This window comes from Tauraco erythrolophus, chromosome 3 (assembly GCF_009769465.1).
Source record: "Tauraco erythrolophus isolate bTauEry1 chromosome 3, bTauEry1.pri, whole genome shotgun sequence".
In the NCBI taxonomy this organism is placed as follows: Eukaryota; Metazoa; Chordata; class Aves; order Musophagiformes; family Musophagidae; genus Tauraco; species Tauraco erythrolophus.
The window spans coordinates 60528802-60545953 of NC_141467.1; the positions used below are offsets into that span (position 1 = coordinate 60528802).

At 41.5% G+C, this 17152-nt stretch overlaps 1 protein-coding gene across 2 annotated transcripts in view; it reads right to left on the reverse strand.

The window, feature by feature from the left end:
- The window catches only part of RB1CC1 (RB1 inducible coiled-coil 1), a 79123-nt gene extending 66997 nt beyond the window's left edge, over positions 1-12126 (reverse strand). For both annotated transcript variants that reach the window (XM_086608643.1, XM_086608642.1), the window contains exon 1: positions 12082-12126. The gene's annotated coding sequence lies outside the window, so the exon portion shown is untranslated. The remainder of the gene's footprint in view (positions 1-12081) is intronic.
- Between the last annotated feature and the right edge of the window lie 5026 nt (positions 12127-17152).

Below are 17152 nucleotides of genomic sequence, written 5' to 3' on the forward strand. Positions count from 1 at the left end.
CTATTACATGTATTTTATGTGCATGGAACAGATAGCACTTTGCTAGGCTGCTGTTTGAACTATTATCTTCCTCTCTCCTGTCCACTCCTTCTTTCCTCCTATGCAAAATGCACAAACATCACCTTGTCAGAAGCAAAGGTGCAACAAAAGGCAAGAAAGCAATGTGCTTGAGAATTTGAAAACCAGTAACTGAAGTGTCCTCTTCCACTTTAGCTATCAGCAGTCAGTAGTTGCACTTGAGCAAAATAAATTTATGAATATTTACTTTAGATCAAAGTAATGCACATTAACACGAGTAACGAGAAACTACCAAAACACTTCCGCCACAAAGTAGGATCACAACACTATGATCTCTATTCTTCTAACTCCTTTGCAACTATTAAGAAGTCAAACAAGTGTTGTTTCTTCCACCCAACATTTCAACAAACAATCCTGGCAGAACAGAACTACACTCACACAGGCAGGACAAATTTGTATTTGGTTACTCTTTAAAGGGGGGAGAAAAAAAAAAAAAAAGTAGAATTCACCCACTCTCAAGATTGCCACAAATTTCAGTGAGTACTTTCAGGATCAGAGGAATCCTGTGCAAAGCAAAGTATTCAGAAAATACATGCCCTCAACACTGAGCTCTCCTGCAGATTCGCTGATGCCCAATAAAGGCAGGCTGCAGTCCTCTCTTCAGCAGGAACTATGTCGAGTGCCTCTTTGCAGCTGCCTGCTTTCACAACACTGGAAGAAGCTGAATTTTGAGAGCTCTCCCTAGTCTTGCATCTCTGCAAGATTACTTAATGGAGGAGATGCCTGAAAACCAGTCACAATTGCCTAAGTCTCTTTTCTTTCAAAAGTCAGGTTACAGCCAACTATTACAAGCAAGGTCAACATATCAAAAATTAGTCTTTAACTTTGATCCAAACATTCAAGAATATTATGATTCAGTAGTAACAAAAGTTTTTAACATAAGCTAGAAGTCAAAGTCAGGCACCATCAAGCTTCAATAGAATATATCCATAAATGCATACACTTTATTCTTCTTCTGTTTATATTACCTCAACAGGCCATTAAGGGAATTTCAGGCTTTTTTTTTTTAGCATTACACTGTTACATTGTGCTACAAGTTTCAAGCTTTTTAGTGTTACATTGCTGAAATTATTTCATTTTAACAGAGGTTGAACAATTACAGAATTTGTCAACTACTGAAGACAGAGCTGCTAACTATATAATCAGACAAACTGTAACAAGATGACTAATCCATCCACATTATTTGTTTGAACCATGTGACCTGCAACTTTAGATCCATTCTATCATATAAACTAGATCCTTCAAATTATGGGACGAAAGCTTGTATGATCAACAGACATTAATTATCAGTTACACCATTAAAAAAATAGCTGAAAATTTGAAAAGGAAATTTGTGTAGCAGCTGCCACAGCAGACAGAAGATGGCAGACATGCATATAAGAAAAATAATGAGATGACAAATATGAAAGTAAGAATATTACAAAGTAGAAAAAGCTTCCAGAATTAATTCAGAAGATGTGTATTTTGTTACACTAGCAAACAAAACACCAGAACCAGCCATGAATACTTTATGCTGGTTGTAACATTTATTTCACTGCTCTACATTGTGTTTACATTGCAATGCAATTACTACATCAGCCTCACTTCATGAAAGTATTGCAAGCTTTTCCTCTTCAATATAAACTCTTCTTCAACAACCAAGTACTTTTGAAGTCTGTGTTGACCAATACTTTCAATGTATGTTGTTTAGAAGTTTTGAAACTTAGTTCAGAACATGCTCATTGTTATGTCTGTAAAAGGAAATGAATATCTGTTTACAGACACTTTCTTTTTGTAATAACAGTACAGGTGTCACAGGCTCCGCAGCACTCCACAAAAATCCTACAGTTACATTAACCATCCAATTCTGCCATTAAGTGCGGAATACTTGCTCTTTTATCCAATTCTGACTGTTCCATTGTTTCACGGTACAATTCTTTCCAACTTCAGAAACTTAAACACTGAAATACAGCATCTGGGGTAGGACAAAGACTGAAATCAACATTTATGCTGTTTGGGTTTAAAGGAGCATTATCAACTTCACTGTAAAGTCATTAAGTTTCCTCTAGTTTTGACGTTTCATTTCCCATGCCTCCTTTATAAACTGGATTACAAACTAAACTTGAGCAAACAAAAGATATTAATACATTTTTCTTTAACTCCCTGGAATTTAAACCGAACTGTGCCAAAGCCTGGCTTTCCTTTAAACTCAGTGGCTTTAAGTTCCATCTTCTACAGCAGCAACACACCAGCAGTATAAGGTACCTTGCTTTGTGTGCCTGGGGAAGTACAGCTTCACATCTGTACAGTAAGTGCCATACTTAGCAACGCTTCATCTCCCAGGTCACAGAGGACCAAAAGGCCCAAATTCTTTCCCCTCATCTATATCTCCAGGTTGGAAGGGGCTCAACTCTGAAAGCAGATGGAACTAACTTAGCTACCTAAGCAAGGCGAGAGTGTCACCGTTCACTCAGAAGCCTGCAATTCCACATTGCTGATTATTAGACGTTCAGGTAGCTGTGTATGAACATCTGTGTGCTGCTAACAAAGGAAGGTTCTCTTCTCTTACTGCAGACCAGCTGAGGCTATACTGCAGGTAACAGATAGTGCCTCCAATATGAGTCAGAAACGTTACCCGTGATTGCAGGGGTTAGGCGTCTCACAGGACATCACTGCAAAATTCCTGCCTGTCAAAAGGTCAATTCACTGGAGGCACAGGCTGACAAGTCTGTCACATGCTTGAAAGACTCAAGTGCTATTCCTCATTCACTGAATATCTCATCTGGAGAACATCTCCCCTCAAGGGGAATACACCTTTATTACCTCTGGAGATGGAGAGCTAAATTGGGGGTGCATTAACATCTTATTAAGCTGTGCTTCATATCCATACACCAAATCTTAAGGTTTGCCTGCCTTTGAGATGCTGCAGTTCCTATGATTTCACTCTTCTCTCCCCTCCTCTCCTTTTAGACCAAGATTTCCTGTTTCTCTTCGACTCAGGCAACTCTATAATAGACAAAGGTACAAGATTAGTGCAGAATGTTCCTTCCAATTCATTTTCTTCTACAAACCTGTCTTCTACCTCTACTTCCTTTGTTTTTTTCAGATGCCCTTCTCAAAAAAATGCTCTCTTGTTCAAACTTGCACACCTCACCTCATAAGCAAAGGATTTTATAGCACATAAATCCTAGTATCAAAGGAAAATGAACATAGAGACTGAAGCTGAATGTAAGGAAACAAACACCTTGTCTCACATTAATTGTAAGATCATCTCTAAAAGCAGAGTTCAAGGAGCTTTCTTCAATCCTGCAACCAATGCATCTAACCGGAAATATCTTAATTTTGAAGAAGACTTCTACCACCACCAGAAGAACAGACAAAATGATCTCATTATGAGGGCACACATTCTTTACTAATGCTTTTAGCAACAGAAATGGCTTAGTTTCCAAAACAAAATGCAAATGCATACCCTTATCTGGACAACCAAGTGTTGAAAGAAAAAATGCTTTAAAAGGCACTTAAAAAACTTCAAGTAAAACTTCTGGGAAAAAAAAAAATCCTAAGCTATGTGATGAATAAATAGTAGGGCTCCTCCTGACCCAGTTGCAGAGAATAATTTCATCCTCCGCTCCTGCAAAATAAATTTAACCAGAAGACCACACCTAACCACTGAGATATGTGTTACTCCAGGTGAAGATCTTATTTCCCATTACCACCTTCTATCAAAGCCTATAAACCTCATGTTCAAGCCACACTGTAGTCTTAAAGAAAGGCTGTCAATCCCTGACATCTGTAAGGTGCCATCTGGAGCTCTATTTATACTGCGTTGAGATGTGCATCAGGCACAGAGGCGGTTACTTAATTACAGCATCTCCAACAGTCACTGTGTTGTTAGCAGCTCTCAAACTCAGCTGCTGGTCAGTAAAGTCAGTCTTTTCCACTCAACACAAGAACTACGCTGCAATTCTGCAAAGAAATCAGGAAACACGCCTAAGCCCTTACTTCCCAATTCACTGAAGAGGAATTTCAAAACTCAATAATTTAGTACACAGTAATTCACAGTATAAGAGGCTTCCCCCTGCCCTCCCCCCTTTGAAATGAATCATTTTATGCAATACCAACTTAACAGTTATATATGATCACTGTATTCAGAGTTATTCCTGCAACTCTGAATTACATGGAAGCTCCTCACTCAGCAAAGTAGGTGCAGTAATAACTTCACAGATCCTCAACAACATCAACGGCAAAACAGCAGGAGATCCAAAGCAACTGCATCTGGGCAGGTATGAAAACACTGTGCACAAAAGAGTAGCTTTGAAATGGGTGTGGTCCAAAATAATGCAGCTTCTTACAAGTTCAGACACAACTTATATAGCAAATTGTAAGAAGGTAATAGTTTCAAACATGTTTATGGGGCAACAAGCACATTATTAGGCATTGTGTCATGATTCCATAAGTATGTAATTACAACGCTTCAGATCTGAGGGTTACCATCTGTTTACACTGCTCTTTTCATTGATTTGAGGAGCTGCCAAAACACAAACCATATAATGGATCAGACAAGTTTTTATCCTCCAAGAGTGGAAAAAAATAAAGGTGCAACTTTGCTACATTTTTCAAAACCCCACACCTCTTACCTAAGAGAAAGTGAAATTTCTGTGCCTTAGTTAACAGGTACAAATCAGAAAACAAACCAAGCTTTTCTGACTTAATTCTTATTGCTAGGAAACAGCCCACAGCCTGTAGAAATACCCTTTTTCTTTCTATCAATTAAAAATAAAAAAGAAAGAAACAGTCTTTCCGCAGCTGTCTGCAACTCAGTCTTTGACAACGTTAAATAAAGGTTTTGTCAGCTTTTTTTTTTAATGTATAACTTTGCCATTTCAAAAGCGTTTGTAGACTACAAGTCTCTCTCCAATTACAGAGATTAATACACTCACTTTGCAAAGAATGGTGCTCTTTGCTATGTGGAGCTTCAGGTGGTTTTATTCAAGTTACTGACTGACTCCATACTGGTGAGAAGGTTCTCCCCGTAGATGTATACTCTTTAAAATTAATTAGCACATAAAATCCTACAGTGTTTGCAAACAATTCTGCAAGAAACAGACAATGCAATTTCATTTATTTCTTACATCAAAGTCCAACAAGTCAGCACGAATGCTTCTTTCACTAACACTCTCCCTCTGGTTAACCAAGACCACAATCACATAAACACTAGTTACAGTAAGAGCATCAGGCTCATAAATCCCTTTCCTCAGACAGTAGTTCTTCTGCTCCCCTCCCCCCACCATCTTTCAGTGGTGCAACTTTCCATACTTCTACAGAGTAAACTGGATTACTTTGCTGTAACAAGTTAGAAACTGCATACTTACCCAGGTTACTGCTAGCTCAAATTATGACCCAGCTCACTACACAGCCCCACAAACCTGTTACACTGCAATTAAGGCTGGAAAGAGGCTGATGAATACAGGGGCACCATCACCCAAGAAGACAAGTGAGAATTTCCAGAAAGCATCATTCACATTCCTAACTGCCCATGCCATCGTTAGTTATTAATAGATAAGTTGTTATAAATGGTAACCTATTAAATAAAATGCCAGTATCATAGAAAAATAGAATATTTAGGGTTGGAAGGGACCTCAAAGATCATCTAGTTCCAACCCCCCTGCCATGGGCAGGGACATCTTCCACTAGATCAGGTTGCTCAAAGCCTCATCCAACCTGGCCTTGAACACTTCCAGGGATGGGGCATCCACAACTTCTCTGGGCAACCTGTTCCAGTGCCTCACCACCCTCAGAGTGAAAAATTTCTTCCTATATCTCCCCTCTTTCAGTTTAAAGCCATTGCCCCTTGTCCTATCACTACACGCCCTTGTAAAAAGTCCCTCTCCAGCTTTCTTGTAGGCCCCCTTTAAGTACTGGAAGGCTGCTATAAGATCACCCCGGTGCCTTCTCTTCTGCAGGCTGAACAGCCCCAACTCTCTCAGCCTGTATCCTCCCAAAGAACAGGTTAAGATAACTCAAAACCGAGCAATTCCTACAGATGCAACTGAAGACACAGTTTCTCAAACGGCAGACTATGAGGCCACTTTTCCTTCCCTCCTCTCTCCAGGTACACCAGTGTAATACTGTAAGTTGAGGGTTTTTTATCTTATGTGGATAAGGTAACTCGGCCAGACTTACTTTAAAAGATTAAAGCACAGAAAATAAGACTGGTGAGTGTTTTCACTCCTGTGAAATAAATGCCATTTATAGATAAAAAATAAAGTAAAACATTGACAATAATGAAGCATAAGACAAGTAAAGATCCTTGTGATTTATTCTGATTGCCTACATAAAAGTCACAGGTTTTTCCTTAACTCATTTCTACTAACAATCATATTTTAAACTAACATTAAAGTTTTCCAATAATACCACCATCTTAGTAAACTGTTCAAATGATTAGCAACTTCCAAAATTGTTTCAAATTTTTCTTATTCATATGGATGTTTATAAACTTAGCAGTTGAACTTTCATGATCTAAAGATGGAATTTCTCCAATATCTAATTTTTCAGTTCCTTATAATTTACATGTCATCTAGGAACCTTCTCCTGTTTATCAACATTTGTTTTCCAGTAGTATCTGAACCAGACAAGTAAAGGACCATCAGTGGCATAACCCCCACCCTCCTTACAAATACATATTCAAAAATCACATCTAGATTTTTGGCAAATAAGCTTACTACTCTATTTGCATGTTACATAGTTACAAATCACCTTCAGATCTCTATTGACATCAATATGAAAGAAGACAACAGCAATGTGAGCTGCAGGATGGGTTTGAAGAATATTACATTTTATCATACCTAAGAAGGTATTTAGCAATTTTCAATTGCCCTTCTTTACTTTTCTGGGACAAATCTTTGGTAGTTTAAAACAGCTAACAAAGCGCACTAATAAATCCTTTCATGTAATATTACCAACTTAAGAACTACAAAAAAGCTCATAAAAAACCCAAACAAAACAACAATCCACAACTGTTGAGATACTACAACTGTACTCCTACCTTACTGAACTCTGATTGTGCTGTTTGCAGCCATAACGTGCATGTGAAACTATTGTTATATTTTTGAAATGTATAGGTATTTTATCTCTGATTTTTTCACATAAGTAAAGGAAAGTTTACATATTACACCTACACCCCCTTTCGTTCAGACAGAATTGAGAATTGAGTCATATTTTCAATTTTTGTTTAAAGAAGCATTCACTGGGTTTGAATCAAGTCTCTTTCAAGCAGTAGACAACGTAAGTATTTGTAAATAATATTTGTAAATACAGTAGACAAATACGTCATCTTGACTTTACTAGCAGAATACTTGCAATATAGCATAAGCATAATATATTAGAACAGAGCTACTAGACCAGTTACACAATATATTCTTATATAAGAATCTCCACCTCATCTGAATTTAATAAAAATACACACTCTGGAGCATGGAAGGAAAACTGTATAAATAAAAGCATCATTTCATCAGTATGAACTGTCTACCCTAGGCACAACTACACTAAATAAGAGTCAAATATCCACACTTTTGACATACCAGCACAGCTACGTGGCAAAAAACTCAAAACAAGCTTTGAGATAAGCCACCAACATTTAGAGTTCCTGCAATATCAGGAAAACACCGCTATTCAAATGATAAAGAGCAAAAATTGCTGCAGCCATATTTACAATATACATATCAGAAAAAAGAACACATTTTACAGAATGTAGCATGAACATATTAAATCACACAAAAAAGTTGCAGATAAGTCAGTTACAAAACAGAACTTGAGCACTAAATCAAAATAGAATTTGGGAATTTAGGAGTAGCTACCTCAAATGTTCACAGAAATCAGATCTCAAAGTGCCATTCTTAACAGAATTTATATTTTAGCTTTGCTAAGAATTATCTGATCTTTTTAATCCACGATAGAAGTAAAACTTCCTGTTTAATTAGTCCCTCAACGCTGCTTTCGCTTTCTACTTTCTATTTCTCTAAAATCCACATTGCTTTCCATCTGTTCAAACTGAAAACAGCACACTGGCCTTTCAAACATGCCTTCAAGAATAACAATGAAGATTGACGTATTGTGTTTCTATCATACAGACAGTTTCACCTAATCCCTCCAAATAAAAAGGAGAGGCAACTGAAATACTGAACACACTATTTCCCCACCACCAAAACTTTCCTACTCTCCTGAAAAGGCAAAAAAACTGTTTCAAAATTAAGTCTTTGGAGGTAGAAAATATAAGCTATTTCATAACAAGAAAATAAAAGCATGTTCTGAAGTCAGAGACCCATTAGAGCATCCCTTAAGCAGAGCCACTCTCAAATATTTGCATGGCAGTCTGCTTATCGGACCTATGGCATTACACAGCAAGATGGGTGCCGGATATTTGGAACCCAAGTAGTCAAAGCATTTCACATTTTACTATCAATCAACAGGTAACAGGTCAGAGAGAAATTCATATCACACTTAAACAAATCATTTCACCTAGAAAGCAGGCTACCACATTCTAAACCAACTAATTTTCTAGAAGCACAAACCACTAGAGATTTAGGTATAGCCCAGTCTAACCATTTCACCTTGATGCGACAAAGACAGTGGGCCCAGCTGCAAAAATCTGTTCCCAAAAGGAACTGTCAACATCTCGGATGCACATAAAAAGCTATACCAGCTGTTGCTCGAGCTGGTAGTTTGAGTTCAGATCCCTACTGGAACCACAGACTGCAAACCTTAACAACAAAAGGAAAATACACACCTGGAGACAGACAGAAGACAAGCAAGAATGCCCTGAAACCTCAGGTGGTTCTCTGACCAGCCAACAGTAGCCAGCTCCATCTGAATCTCTGAATGAACATTTTGTATCAATAAATTTGTTTCGATATTTCTATCAGCAAGGGCCAACAACTCAGATTGTTAATAATACGCAAATAATATTTCAATTTAGTTACACTGAAATCCTAATAGAAAACATATCACCTAAGTATATCCACTTCCAACTCTGCTTAAGAACGGGATAGAAATAGTTGATACATGGCTACGACGTCTTCCAATTTCTTTCAACCGAACATAAAACTAAATTAAAAGTGAATCCGCAATACGAATTAACTCAAATAGACAATCAACTTTTACAATAACCACAAAATCCTAATTAGCTCACAAAAAAATCATCGTTAGCAATTTCTCTGTCACCATAAATCATGCTGTTGGCTTTTACCACAAAGAATTCACATAAGGATCTTCCAACATGCAGGCTGAAACCATCACTCTGACAAATCAGCTACAAAACAGACACTTTGTAATTCTAGCAGTTAGAGTAGTAATTTACTTCATGGTGATACTTTTTTAGCCTGCTTGGTACCAGTGTATTCAAGCAGGTCCTACAATATTATTATGTAAGTCGGCATCTTGTAATCAAGTGTTTGCTACTCAATAATACTGATTATCAACTTTGCATCAGAACCTAACTATTAGTAAGGTCCCTGAGAGTAGCAGGATATTAAAAAATTTATTTTTTTTTTCCTTTTTCCTCTTCAGAAACTCCTCACACAATGTCATTGAGCTGTGGACCAAAATCAGAAGCCCAACTTTCTTGAGCAATATGCTTGTGCAGAAGGAGACACATGTCATTTGGGCAGTGTCCAAGCTGACTCTGAAGTAGCTTGTGAGACAACCAGGTACGCACGGTATAGTTTTTCATTTTGACTTACTTCGCTTTACTACAATATGCAAAAGTTTACAGAACTTTCAAGACCCTCACACCACAGCCAGTCTTCCACAGAAACTAGCTCCTAGCTTAAAATCAAATAAAGACTTAAGAACACACTGATAACAGCCTACACCACAGGATAACATACAGAAAAACTATTTCAAACAATCCAACTATAACTGCCACTCTCTTATCAAATGGAACAAATCAACATGCTACTCCTACCCCCCCATACGGTCACCCCACACACACACTTAACCAGAATAACTTAAATTCTAAGAAACGTACTAATAGTTTAGAAATTACATTTTTCATCTCAATTTTTGCAAGACGATGTAACCTTAGCTGTGTTCAGACAACATGCAGGACAAACCATGTTTCAAACAGACGCCACAAAAGACCTCAAAATAACCCTTGCCCTCTTCTCCAGTCAGAGGGCAGGTCTGCTGCATACGCTTCTAATTATAAATACGGTAACATGACATGGGGAGAGAGCCAGCACCTCGAATAAGATCTCAGAGACTACTAACCTAAAATCTGTGAGGAGCACAAGGCTAGATCAACACAATACAGCATAAGATAGGTTCACTTTTTTCTTTTTAACTCTACAAAATACACAGCTATTTGTACAGAGTGTAAAACAACAATATACCTCCGAAGTGCAATTAGGTCTATCTTACACTAATCCATTACCCAAAAAGATCCCATTTGTATTCCCAGCTCTATAACTGGCACAGGAATAGTCCCTTACCTCACATTCTTCAGTAAGTTGTTTTTTTTAATACTCTCAACACAATAAAACAAAACCATTTTGAGTTCCAGACAGTATTCAGAATAAGTACAAACATATCCTCTGCACACTTTAATTTAAACTAAATTTAATAATGTTGAAATGTCTAATTACTTTCTTGTTAATAGTTGCTTCTTGGCACTAAAGTTTACGTTAAAACACTAGATAACAGTAAATTCCTTTCTTCGTGTGTTTCATCTTCTAAAAACTTCCCAAGGTCCTAGATTTTAAACATTTTTAAAGTTCTCAGCTTAAATATATCACAATAGGGCACAAGTTTTCTTTATTGTTATGAAGTGTTTATAGTGTCTAGTCCTCACAGTCCTTCCCAGCTCTATGAACTTCAAGTGTGAGAGGCACGCTTTTGCACCCTCATTATTTCTGCAGCACTGCTGAGGTATCTTTGACCATGCAGAAAACCAACTTCAGAAGTTAAGTTCTTCCATAAAGCCAACGGCATGAACTACTTCTAACGCACATTCATGTGAGTGGCAGAAAAAATACTAGACCTCCTCATTCTCTTCCACAAAGAAAGGTGAAAGGTTTAAATACAAACCACAGAGAATGGCTCACAGATAGAACATACCATTTAATTACTTCAGACGAAAAAAAAATCGACACAGTAAAAAAAAAAAAAGCTTTGACTACAAAAGGACTAAACTAACAATTCTGAGTCAGTTCTGAGCATCTCAGGTTCAGGTATGCTGTGATTCTCCCCCCCCCCCCCCCCCATTCCTTTCTAGACGAAGTTAGGTAAGAAACAGGAGTGTTACAAAGATCAGCTCATTAAATTCCCCCAGCGTTCATGTCAGCATTTCTACCTCTGGACCCCTGTCAGCCAGAACTTTGGGAGGTACTGAAAAGGAAACGCCAGCACGGGTCAACCCAACAGCCTAAAAGCCTACAGGAAAGCAATGACGAGAAACCAACAGGAAAACAGAGCGCACGACGCGTCCTTCCTCGGGAGCAGAACCACGTAAACAACCGAGGCAGAGGCAAAAGAACAACGTTTGTAAACACGACGCTTCTGCACGGCGCTCGTCCCGCCGCTGCCGACGGCGGGCACGGAGGAGCAGCCAGGCTGAGTCATTCCTCGTAGTAACTTCCCCGCGAATCCCTCGCCCCGGCAGCGGAGCCCCGGGCAGGGAGGGCGCAGCCCGGCCCGCCCGCCCGCCGCCGCCGCCGTCAGCCCGCCTCCCTCCCTCGGCCGCGCTGGGGTCACCCCGCCACGCCGGGACCGGAGCCAGCAGCCGGATCCCGGCGATCCCGGTCCTCCCGACACCTCCGCCTCCCCACCCACCGCCTCCTCCGAGCTCTCTGTCGCCCGCCCCGCGGATACAGCCCCGCGGCCAGAGCCGGGACCGCCGCTCCTCGCCCAGGCCGCCCTCCCGGTAACGGAGCGCCCGCCGGCGGGGTCCCCACCCTCCTCCCGCTTGGGATGGGCCGCGAGGAGGAGCGGGACAGCGCGGCAGCCCGCGCCTCACCCGGCACCACTCACCCGAAGGTCCCGCGGCGCCGCCGCGCATCCTGCGGCGGAGGCGGCGTCCCCCCCCCACCGCGCGGCCGGGCCCGGCGGCTTCGTGCGGGCGCGCACCGCCCCAGCGGTCTCGGCGCCCGGGCGGGGCGGGGGCAGGCGGGCTGGAACGGCGCCGCGGGGCCGGCGGGGCGGGGCGGGCCGGGGAGCGCGGGGCCGGGCGGTCCTGGCGCAGCCGCCGCCGCCGGTGTTTGTTATTGTCGTCAGCCGCTTCCGGCGCGGGTGCATGCCGGGAGAGGGCGGCCCGGAGGAGGAACCGCGGGGCGGGAGCGGCGGAAGTTGCGCCCTCGTGCTCACCCCGGGAGACCCCGGGGAACGCTGAAGCGAGGAGTGTAGTGGAGCGGAGCGACTTCGTGACCCGTGGCTGCGAACCGACCCGGCCCGGCCCGTTCTGAGGCCTCCCGGCTCGGGGCCCTGGGCCGCTGAGGCCGTACCCCCAGACGGGTAACGGGGCAGGCAGCAGCCCGCCGCCACGCTTAACGAACGTGATATTCGCTCCTTGCCTGGCAGACGAGGGAGGGGAGGCCCCGGGTGCACCCTCTGCCAAGACCGGGCTCCCCGTGCTGCCTCCTTACAGGAGCTGTAGGGAAGGACGGGCCCGTGTGGGACCCAGAGCAGGCCCTGAGCTGTGGGGTAGGAGCTGGCCTCTTCTTCCCGTCCCGAGAAAACAAACGCGACCCTCACGTACGTCACTTTCAGGTTTCTCTTTTTATTACAGATTTCTTTAGAGGCTTAGCCCACTGAACCTTTCTTTGAGATGGGGATGTAGCCACATAAATCAGAGAAGAGTGGATTGGGAAGGGGTGCAAGGAAGCTGTTTGTTTAACTTGGAGCTGCAGGTGGGGATCATGACGCTGGAGTTGTGGACATCCTCTAGCAATGATCCCTTGAGGACAGCATGGAGCTGGGTCATACTATCTGTGCTGCCCCATCGTGACCTCTCCTTCCGTAACATGCACTGTACGTTGTAGGTCATGGAATATAAGAAATACAAAGCACAGTGTTGTGGCCAGAATATGAGTCAAGCACCTCGGAAGTGGAATGCAAAAGAGAGTGCAAGCATCTCATTTTCAGCCTGCAGGACAGATGCATTCAGTAGAATAGCTAGGTTCATTGCGTAAAGCATTTTCTTCCCCTCACCTAAGGTTTCTTCCTAGGCCTGTTTAAACTTCATACACACAACCCTTCACCTGATTCTGTTTTTTACTTCTTGTTCATCATCTTGCAAGACTACCACTTCTCACAATCTGGACCAGGCTTATGGTTTTCACAATAAACTCTTAGTAGCTACTTCTGCCAGGTTGAAGATCTTCCTGCCTGTGTTATTTTAAAGACAACGTTGAATGATCACAGCCTGTCCAGAAGGATAGGTTTTCTTGGAAAATGCCACTGCTGTGTGCTTTTGAAAGTAAACGGGGCTTCTCTACGCCCAGTTGCCACCTTGTGGCACCTGGTAAGTGCTCTTCGATTTTGCAGCTTGTTGGGAGATGTCTTAATTACCCACGTTCTGAAAGACACCTTTGGCGCACTTCATGCTGCAACAATGAATGGAGCTGAGAAGAAAGACATCAGTACTCTGATGAACAGATGTAATGTAATAGGAAATGCACGTTTCTAACAAAGCAATTCAAGGCAGCTTTGTGTAATATAACACTGATTGTGTCAAAGTTGTGTTGTTTTAGTTCTACAGATGTCAACTTCTGCTTTTTGCATCTCCTAAAATGGTATTCTTCATAAATTCTTTGTGATGAAGGACTAATCTTCAGTGTGTAGGGAATGACATGCAGCTAGAACTTCACAAAACAAGTGACACATGCTATAAACAGGGAGGTAAGCCAGAGGTAAATAATAACTGAGGTTTAGTAAGCCTGAAGCACTGTGAAACTTGTCATGGGGAGATACTACTGAGAGTGACCTCTTGCAGTTTGAGGAGCTGCGAGATCAGCAAGAGAAGCAGCAGCAACTAGCAGTGCTGACAGGGTTTGTAGTTTTCTGGCAAGGCACCTCTGCCACTCAAGCTCTTGGCAATTGCATAAAAATGAGGCTCCAGGCGCTTAAGCACAGTTCATTTTTTTACAGCACGTGTGGGACAACTGTTGATTTGGGAGGCAGCTCAGGCAGGACTGAAGCAGGAACTGGGGAGTAAGCAAAGCGCTGCTGGCAGAGCAGGTTGGTTTGGCTCGTTCTTGTAACATTTCATTATGTTGCTTCCTCTCAAAGTGATCGAGAGCCACTTCGTGCCAAGCAACTAATTACAGGGTTTTTCCATGAGCCTGTCTGAACAAAACTAAAAGTTTAATGTTGTATCTAGCACTTGTATCCTGAAAAAGCAGTATTTTATGAAGATTTTTTTGGTCCAGGATATGTGAAAAGAAAGCATTAAATCAGTGTTGCTGCTAATTCTTCACTTTCACAGTGCTATACCAAATGCAGGTTATTATTCTTTCAACATACTGTTCAGGATTGACCTGTGTATTTTTTTCGCATTCTGTAAAATAGGCAAGAAGGTTGAAGGAGTTTTTCACTGTGTGCTTTTAATTTTGGGTGCTAAATTTGGTATACCAAAGAATGCGTCTCTCAAACTACATGTTTACGCAGCTGTAGTCAAGGAGCAAAAAGAACAGGCTGCTCTGCAAGGGAAGGCAAGCTGGGAGCCAAGGCTGGCAGCAAGGCGGGCAGTGGCACTGTCATGACAAGGGACAGAGTCCCGCAGCACTGGAGTGAGATCTGGTGACAAAAACCCAGTTCAGCCACCAGCTCAGTGACTGGCAGGCCAGTCCATGGTGAAAAGGCAGGTCTGGGGTAAAGCCAGCACAGTGCAGCAGGATCAGTGGGGTCACAGCTGCGACCGAGCTCAAGAAAGGGCCAAGGCCAAGGGCTGAAGCTCGAATGCAGCTCCAGAGTGAAGGGCAAGCAACCTGAGCACAGTGCTCTGACAGCAGCCTGACCAGGTGCCACGGCCGCGCTGTGCCAGAGCTGGCCTTGGGCAGGGGCAGCCACGTGACAGCTGCCATGGCTGGAAGCAGATATATTTGAAAAGTTAAAACACAGTGTAGATACAGAAGGCAATATGAAATAAACAGGTAAACCTATTTCTGTTACAGATTGCCATCTCCTTCAACCTCAAAATTTATTTATCTGTTAAAAGTATTTGTTTTCCAATTTATTGTAAAATTATGTCCAACCTAGTGTCCGAATATGGTCGTGCATTCTGCCCTAGCTGTTGCATTCGGGACCCCTTTTGGCTTACTGTTTGATTTACCATGTGTTTTAGGAAAGACATCAAATGTGAATCTAAACTTTCAAGGATTACAGTGACTAATTAGCATTATACTAGTACCTCAATTGGGCAGTTTTACTGTCAGCTGTTTAATTTGTTCTGTGTTTCTCTCTAGAGATGTCTATTCACGTGTGATTCCTTAATACCTCTTAGTTTTCTCCACAGCACCAAATAAACTAAGCCTCCTTAGTTCTGCTCTTAAGAGTTTATTCCCATAGTTCAGCTCTAATACTTCTCCATGAAACACCCCTCTTAGAGTGATAACAGCAGGTCAGAAAAATTATTTCAACATCAAACAGAGAAGTAGCATATCAATCTTTCTGTATGATTGTAATCCGCTGTGCCAGTAACGGACCAATACTGTCAGTATTTATTTAGTTCCAAATGTACTTTAAAAACCACATCTTCCTATTTTCTTTAGCTCTACTTGCAATAAATTCACCCTGTATACTTCTGCTTCCCTTACAGTTGCTATCTTCATCAACTTCCCTTCATTTTTCTCGTCTTTTTTTTTTCTTTTTTTTTTTTTTCAATATTGGGAGCAGCTGCATTCACTTCCCTGCTAAGCCAGGCTGATGTTTTATACCCGAGTTCCTTCCTTCTCTGTTGAGGTTTTGTGGCATCTTTTAAAGTAATCTTGAATAAGTATTCATTTTCTATTTAAGTTTTCCTACAATTTAACAGTTTAATCATTATTATTGTTCTGAACTGGAATATACGAAGTAAACACCAGTCTCCAACTACACAAGTTCTTCTATATGTTAGGGAGAGATACTTCAAGAACTTTGGTTATCCTTTAGTGCAGCCTGGCAGTCCACAGCAAACACCAAGTACTGTCTCATCTCTTGCTTCTTTTCCAGAGCGCCAACTGGTCCGTAAGCTCTCAGTGATTTGTTTTTGAATGGTCAATGACTCAGGAGCAGCTGAAGCCATTTTTGAAACCAAGCCACTCCCTCTGACTCCTTTATGGATCATTCCTAACCAGTGATTTTAACACTGTGTGGCCTCCCAATACGTTTTAGTAATTCTGACTACACAGGTTTTGAATTCATAAGTGATTTTTCTTACTTATTGCCCAAGCTCCTTGAAGGAAGGGGATAGTTAGCTTCGATTTAGCATCTAGGTCACGAGATCAGTTCTTGGTCCTGGGCAAACTGAAATACACGAAGGATGTTTAAACCTCAGATAAAATAGTCAGAATGGACATAACCTCAGAAGTGGTTAAGGACAGAAGCTCTCAAGGGAAAACGGGCAGCCTGAATAATCCTATAAAAATCCCCTGCTACGCATTTTGATTTGAGAGACTGCATTTGCGTAATGTAGCAGCTGAACATTCCCACACCACCAGCTCTCTGTAACACACGGACGATACTGAACGCAGCAAGGCCAAACGAGTAATACACTGAAGGCTATATGGGACAACAGTAATGTTACATTTATAGAAAGGTGTTGCTGTATTAGCATTATACATTAGCATTAATATTATAATATTTAGTGTTACTGAGAATAGAGTTCCCATTTTTTACCGTGTAGCAGCTTTGGTTTTTTAAATTAAAGCACTTAAGTTGTGTTCACATACACATTCATGGCTTTAAATGTTAAGTCTAATTGTTGCTAACAATAAAATTTATTGTGTGAGCAGACATTTTAATTGAAGAAGTTACACTAGAACTTAATTTGGCCTACATTGCAAGAAACCTGATTTATTTTTCTTTTTACAGTCATGGCACAGGATATGTGGTCCCCATTTGCAAA